Source organism: Rousettus aegyptiacus, unplaced genomic scaffold (genome assembly GCF_014176215.1).
Source record: "Rousettus aegyptiacus isolate mRouAeg1 unplaced genomic scaffold, mRouAeg1.p scaffold_m13_p_3, whole genome shotgun sequence".
Classification (NCBI taxonomy): domain Eukaryota; kingdom Metazoa; phylum Chordata; class Mammalia; order Chiroptera; family Pteropodidae; genus Rousettus; species Rousettus aegyptiacus.
In genome coordinates this window covers 71,085,393-71,093,489 of record NW_023416306.1, presented here as the reverse complement: position 1 = coordinate 71,093,489, position 8,097 = coordinate 71,085,393, and the positions used below count along the sequence as shown (strand labels likewise).

Here is an 8,097-nt window from a genome sequence, read left to right as displayed (position 1 = left end):
AAATGATGATTGGACTCCTTCCCAGAGTTTCTGATTCTGTAGGTCGGAGCAGGGCCTGAGAATTGCATTTCTCACAAGTTTCCCAGGGAGGCTGAGCTACTGGCCCTAGGACCACCCTTTGAGCAACGCTGACTCTAGCTTACACATGCAAAAGATCGAATTGGCCATTGTGAATGGTTCGGGGCCAGTAGGTGGGTCAGGAAGTGAACTCACGGGAACATCTGAAAAAACAAGATGAACAGGCCCAAGTTCCTCACTGTGACATGGAGCAAAGACAGAGCATCTCTTTTCTCCTGTTTACTGGAATGTCTAGAGGACATTGGTCACAGCCTTTGCAGGGACACACTCCAGGGCCCTGCTGGAGTCTGCGGTGGGTGGCAGCTGCGGCTCCTGTTGGTGGGCCTTTCTCCTGGTTTGTGACCAAGGGGAGGGATGTGGGGGGTGAGGGCGGGGGCCAGGCACAGCCAGCCTGCACCTCCAACCAGTTTATTTACTTAAACAACAAACATCCCGCCTTCTGTGGGGCCAGCCCCAGGGCAGTTCCTGAATGGGACGAGACACTATGTCTTCACAGGAGCCCACCCACGTTGCCGTGAGGGTTTAACGGCCCTGCCTCCCGTTGGAGTTGGAGGAAATGACAGGCTTCGTTCAGGGCGTCACGGGCTGTCCAGGAATGTGGGTGACGCCAGAGCGGCCTGCTGCAGTGGCCAGAGGCAAACTCCCTCCTCCAGGGCCCTTCTTTCTCTTCTTGGCTTTAAGTCTCTCTTTATTTTGCCTGCAGTTTTTATTCATCTCGATGGTGATAAAGAAAAGATTTTTAAAATTTTAAAGAAAAAAATGGTAAGCTTTCTCCCTCATAAGGGAAAACAGTGTTGAATAAACAGAATGTCACTGAAAAGACAAACAGAACTGAGTCTGAAAGAACCAGATGGACTTCCAAAAAGCCTTCTAGAAGCAGCATGGTGGGGGCGGGGGGATGGCTGGGCCTGGGGTGTTTGTGGGCTTGACTGGTCAGTAATTTCGGTCAGGATTCTAAACCCTGCAGCTCAGCCTGTGAAAATGTAGGTGATTTTGGAAACCTCAAACCTCACTAAAACAAAATAAAATAGAACAAGCCCTTTATTATCTTCCATTTTTTTCTAGCATGTCCTATATCATTACTCTATGACAAATCACCAATGTCTTGAATAAGGAATTGCTGACCAGATTTTTTTGTTATTGCAAAGTTGAGGGAGGATTGGGTGTTTGTTTTTGTTTTTCATTTTTCTAAAGCTTTCTCAGACTTAGCTAAAAGGCCATGTGTACAGCTAGATGGGTCAATTTGGCCTTTTCTCCTTATCTATTTAATTTATCCTTTATCCACTAATCAACTATGTTTTTAAAAATGATATCTGACTGATATCCAAATTCCTTTAATAACGTCCCAACTGCAGGAGGATGTGTGCTACACAGGATGAAGGGGGAACATTTGCCTTAAAATTCATTCTTCCATTCTCTAAGATAAAGTTTATTTTTTAAAGAATGGATTTTATTTTTAGAGAAACTGTAAAGTCACAGCACAAATGAGCAGAAGGTACATAGATTTCCCTAAAACTCTTTGCCCCAAAACATGCACAGCCTCCTCCACTGTCAACCCCCCCCCCACCCCAGAGGTGTATTTCTTATTATCGTCGACAAATCTGCACACACACATCGTTATTACCCAAAGTCCACAGTTTGTTTGCATTAGGGTTCACTTTTAGTGTTGTGCACTCTATGCATATGGACAGATGTAGAATAACATGTGCCATCATTATAGTATCAGAGTAGTTTCACTGCCCTAAAAATCAGTGTTCCCCTTAGACAAATCCTATTTTTCAAAAGGAATCAAATTCAGTATATGAAGTGTCTCCTATTTGACTTTAAACGCTAGTCATCTACTGGAAGAGAAATGTCTTTATTGTCAAAGCTATAACTTTGAAAGATTTGAAGAAGTTGCTGTTACTACCCCAATTGCTAGAAAAAAGGCTGTTGAAATTTCCCAAAAGGGAAGTCTGAAGCATGTGCCACCAGCATCACTTGGGGTAGACATCCAAGTCATTGGCAGAAGTTAAGGCATTAAGGTCCAGCTGGTCTATGGTATTCACCCAATTCTAAGAAAAATGGCCTGGAGCCCCAGCACTCCGTCTGATGCCTGTCCTTTGAAATTCTACCATTGGAGCTTTCCCCAAATGCCCTGGATATACCACAACCTCAGAGCCACCTCCGGTAGTGTATCTGACTGAAACAAGAGGCAGCGCCTCAGAGGGTAAAAAGATGGGGCCCGGTGATTAAGCAATCCAACCTCAGAGTAGGCTCCAGACCCAGTTTTCTTCCAGCACAGGTGAAAATAGGCCTGGCAAAAGGTGAGACTCTGGTAGATCACAACGTGCTACCTAGTGGGTATGCACCAGATTGGAAGGCAGACATTCTGGGCAATACATTGACTCCAATTCCACTGCCATTTATCTGCAAAAGAGAACGATCAGCTTTCTGGTGGTAGAGTCTGGCAAAGGTGCACAGAAATGGCACTTCACAAGGGGAAGAAAAAGAAGGAGGAACAAGTCATCAGCCTTGGACCTCAGGTTGCTGAAAGAGAAAATGTATTTGGTGTCCGCCACATCTTTGCATCTTTCAATGACACTTTTGTCCGTGTCATCGATCTTTATGGTAAGGAAACCATCTGCCATGTGACTGGTGGAATGAAGGTAAAAGCTGACCCAGATGAGTCTGCTCCATACGCTGCCATGTTGGCTGCCCGGGATGTGGCCCAGAGGTGCAAGGAGCTGGGCATCACTGCCCTCCACATCAAACTCCGGGCCAGAGGAGGAAATAGGACCAGGACCACTGGACCAGGGGCCCAGTCAGCTCTTAGAGCCCTTGCCCACTCAGGAATGAAGATTGGAAAGATTGAGGATTCACCCCCATCCCCTCTGACAGCACCCGCAGGAAGAGGGGTCACCATGGTTGCCGTCTGTGAACAGGACTCCTCAAATTGTTTTCTGTTCATAAATTACCTTTGTGTGAGCTAAAAAAAAGAAGGGTGGGAATAGTCAGAAGGCATAGCTTGTCGTGGGAATTTAGAAAGCCACTATCTAGAAAGTTTCCTTCACCATGAAAATATGTGTTTTCTTTTAATGAATATTTATAAAGCAACCCTACTCCTTTATTGCTTTTATTTTCTATAAAAGAACCAGGTGTGTGAGATAAATTTAGCTGAGTGCCTGAGGATAGAGACATCTCATCAGATTTAAAATTTTTGATATAAAATAGGAAGGGAGGGAGGGAGAAAGAAGGAAACAAGAAGGAAGGAAACAAAATCCAAAACAAAACTGGTCATGCTTTTCTGATAACACTAATAATATTTTTCAGCTATATTCTCAATTTTTTTGGTAGAGGCAATGCCACAGAACATATTTTCTACTATCAAAACTCTACTGCAACTATAGTTAGAAACTAGAGGAAAGAGGAAAAATCTTCATCAAGTCTTTCAAACTTGTTCACATTACATCATGGCTAAACAATTCCAGAATTTCCTAATATGTGACCTAGCTTCAGAGGACATGGTGACATTTCATCAAAACATGAATTCATTATTTCCTCAGTGTGGCCTCCTTTTCATTGGTTGGCAAACTTAAAGAATTTTTCTGAGCAACAGTTTGTCAGGCACATTTTATGATCCTTACCACACAAGAACAAAGCCACTAAAACCATGCCTAACAGCGTTGTTCCCTTATCCATGTTTCACACGTAAAACAGTCATTCTCCATCTTTAGTTGCTCCAGAATCACATGGAAGGCATGTTAGGACACAGACACAGCTCCATTGCCAGGGCTCCTTGTCCAGCAGGTCATGGATTGGCTTGCGAATTTGTCTCTGGGCGATGTTGATGCTGCCCGTTGAGACACTACATCTGATCTCCACTAGCCTAGTATAAGACATGGTGCTCAATAAATGTATTTTCTTTCAAGAAAAGACAGAGTCTTGGATTACGTTTCTGCCAGTGAAGGGTGGAGAAGTCTGAGTGCTTTGGGTTGCATTGCAGGGTTTCTGGAACTCAGGAAGAATACTAAGGCTATTGGTCCAATCACAGCCATTGTAGAGGTTTCCCTATAGCTGGATTTTATTAACCAAATCAACTCAATGCCTAAAAGACGAGCAATAGCATCCAATAACTTTTCAATTTATCCTGCCTTCCCCTTCCACAGCACTAGTTGATATCGAGTACTTATCCAGAATTACTGTCCTATTGTTCTATTTCCACAAGGAAGAACTAGTTCCATAAGAAGGATTATGGGTCTTCATGGCCAACCTTGCGTTTATTTCTGATCCTAGGCAAGTTTCCTTGGCCTCTCTGTTCTAATGATGAAGAGACTGAGGCAGTCAACTGAGATTTGAGACTCAGCCTATAAACCGATCCCTCACAAGCCTGTGGTGGGATTATCTGCCTCTCCGTGGCCAATAGCCCCCAATCAGTTAGCCTGCTGTCCATTGATTACACACAAGTTAAGTTACCAGATGAGTATAACTAGGCAGCCTCCTCTTCTGATGAAACACAGGGCACCCCGTTCAGGTCTATAGGTGGTAGAGATCCAAACATAACATTCCTCTGGGTGATAAGATAGAAGAACCATGTCTGAACCTGCCCAAGAACAAAGAGAGCTGTATCATCTTTCAAGATATGTTAATATGAAGCATACTGAAACCAATCATTGGGCTGGTCCACTTGCTGTGAGGAGGTAGTACTGAACTATTGATTTTCCAAGCCTTTACAAGCAACAAGGGGCACCAGGCAGAGGCTCAATAAAGGAGTACTTTTGGGTTGATAGCTATGTTTGAACTTTGGTTGAATCTGATTGTGCCTTCCAGGGAGCTAATCTTTGACACACTAGAAAGAGCTAAAAGCCTTTCATGATAAGGAAAAGAGAACAGCGCCAGTTTGATAGTAAGTCAAAGAATTGATCCTACTGCCAGGCCAGGGAAAAGTACTTGCAAGGTCTTGGGAGGATAAGAGGGAAGGAAAAAGGAGACAAAGGAAAATCATATTAGATTAAGCCAAATAAAACTATTATTTTTGTAGGTCAAAAGTGGTAACAATATTGGCAATTTCCTGTGGTTCAGTCTAACATCTGGCATATGAAACTTCCCTTTCCCCAGAGTCTAGGCAGTTCTACTTCCAGACACTTCCTCATAGCCATGTGACCACTATCTCCTCAGTGGAACAAACAAAGGCCCTAGATCAGTTAACTCATGTAAAGCATAAGTAGGGAGCAGGATGTGCTAACTCCCCGCACCTTTTTTCACCTCTGAAAAAAAATGAACTGCTGGAAACAGAATCCCTCTTTTGGTTAAACTCAAGCAACAAATGATGAGCATTGTTTGTGAGGATAAGCCAACTCAGAATCAGTCAGGGGCTGAGCAGAAAAAAGGTGTCCTTCATGGAAGAAAATATAAAACTTTCATATGCAGTAAACAAATATATTGCATCATTGAAGTTAATATTCTACACCTATAACTGTAACAATGCAAAAAGATAAAAAGCCATAAAACATGGGATTAAAATATTGAGAGCATCATTTATTTTCCTTACATAGACCAAGAGGTAGGGTCCTACTGTGTGACCAGTTCTGTGCTCTTGGAAATTCTATTCATCTCTCTGAGCCTCAAAGGACAGGACTGGATTCAGATTATTTAACACTGTCCCTCCCCGCTAATCTATTACTTTCTAGAGCTATACCATTACTGTCCTGAGAGTCGATGTTAAATAAAGAGAGGGTGCATCAGGAGGTAGACAATAATGACCTAAATGACCATAAAACATCATATAACTTACATTGTTTCAAAATAATTTCAGCTTCAAAGAAGGAAACCTCCCTTCCTTCCGGTTCAAGGTACTGGGCTTATCTAAGAGGAACAAAGGCAAAAAGCAATCATCCCTATGATGGGACAAGTTTGCCTTTACCAGACATGTCTATTGTTTATCTAACTGTTTGTTTTAAGGATGATTAGTCTAAATTGACGAAGCAGAAGGTAATGGGTAAAGAGCAGAGATCAGGGGCTTCAGCTAGTGAAGTGAGCAGACACTAATGATGAACTTACACATTACGAGAAGTTTTCCTTTCTAACTTGTTATCATTGGTCTTGGATCGATAGAAATCACCTCGTAACCGGCAATTGAAAGTAAATGCATTATACCTCAAAGGTGCTGAACACTGTGGTTAGAATGTGACTGTAACAATATCAGAGTTGTGGGCTCAGTCCCTGCGTGGCCACACCACTGACAGCATGGCGTGGGGCCTGAGCCTGTCAGTTTCATTCCCCACTGCATAGAGCAGGCCCTCAACGTGTATTCGTTGGGTAAATGTGTCACCTATCTTACAAGATCGTACACAATGCGCAGGAATTTCCAAAGCTTTAGAAATAAGATGATTTGAGTAGCTAGCAGAGTCGAAATCGTTCTGAACTACAAAGAGAAAATTCAGTTACACTTAAATGACACTTATAGATTGTTTCTATGTCATTTTCAGACAAATTTCTACAATTAAAAAAATGCAATGGGCCAAATGTTAACATATACTTGTAAGTCATTTTGAAAAGAATGAGCAGCCTCCGAGACTATTTGTTTAAAATATATTTTTAATAGAGAGTACTGATAAGTTTGGGATTTTTCTAATTCTAAGCTGAAAGCAGAAGGCTCTAATTGTTCTGCTTAGAAAAAAACACCATGAGAGAGAGAGAGAGAGAGAGAGAGAGAGAGAGAGAGAGAGAGAGAGAGAGTATGTAGCTAAGTCAGTGCGTGAAAGAAAAAGAACCCCTTGTGATTCCTGGAATTTAGAGATGATTAATCAATTCTTTTCTGAAATTAGCAGAAAGCAGTCAGGAAAAGATTATCCAAGGACATTTGAAGCTCTCAAGGGAACTTTAAGAGATGAACTGCAAGCTCTACTAATCTATAGTGTTGAAAGTGTGAAAAAGAACTAAAGAGTCTTTATGTAGACCAATATAAGAAAATGACGAGGAAATATAATAACTGTCAAATTTTAATTTGAGCTTTGCACCAAAGTGCTTGTATCTTGCTCTATGATACATTACACTTTAAAATTAAAAACATTTTAAAATTCTTTTAAACATCAATATTAGAAAACATTATGCTTGTGGATTTAATAAATGTTATTTTCATTTGGAAAAAGAAGCTTACTTAAGTAGGAAAATGCTCTATGTTCTCCTACCTCAGTCAATCATGACTATGGGAGTGCCCTTCTTAGGCCATAGAACTTAGCGCAGGACCCCCATTCACACACATCAACACACACAGGAAAACAAAGGTTTTCCTAAGCCTGTTTCATAAAACTAAGAATAATGAGAAATGTTCCCATGTTGTCAACGTGACTTTGAAATTTCTCATGTAAACTCTGAGTCCTCCTGGCCAAGCAGACGAGTCACACCTCTCAAGGGATATAAAATATGGTTCAAATAAACATCGACTGAGTTTCCAGTTTTAAAATTGACCTAATATCTGTTGAATGTCTACTATTATACAAGGGACTTGCTGACCATTTCCAGGGAAGCAAAGATGACCAAGACATAGATCCTGATCTTGAGGAAAGTTACAGACTACCAGATAAAAAAAGGAAATGCATGCACAGATAACATCGAACAGCTAAGTGCTTTCTTTAAGGGAAAATATGTGTTCAGAACCATCTCCTTAGTGTTCAGAAGACGGCTTCTAGATGGAAGGCTCGGGGCTGAAACCTGAAGAAGCTGTCATTTAAGCTAGATCTTGACAAGTAGGAGGCCATCTAGGGAAAAGAACAATGACACAAGCAATGGAGTTTACTAGTTAGAACTGGAAATGGCAAACCGGCAGCCATGGCCAAATCCAGCCAACAGATGTATTTTGTTTGGCCAGAGCAATGTTTAAAAAATTTTTTTGAATTAGTTGCCAGCATTTTAAAATTGAAATTTCACATAAAATTCTGGATTTTGTGGCTACTCTTAAAGAAGACAGAAATTGTTGACACTGGGTCCACAGCCCACATAATAACGAGTCATCTGGAGCTCTGTGACAGAAGGCACACA

General features: G+C 41.6%; 1 pseudogene; it reads left to right on the top strand.

Moving 5' to 3' along the window:
- Positions 1 to 2,534: 2,534 nt before the first annotated feature.
- Positions 2,535 to 2,998, top strand: LOC107500175 (annotated as a pseudogene).
- The last annotated feature ends 5,099 nt before the right edge of the window (positions 2,999 to 8,097 follow it).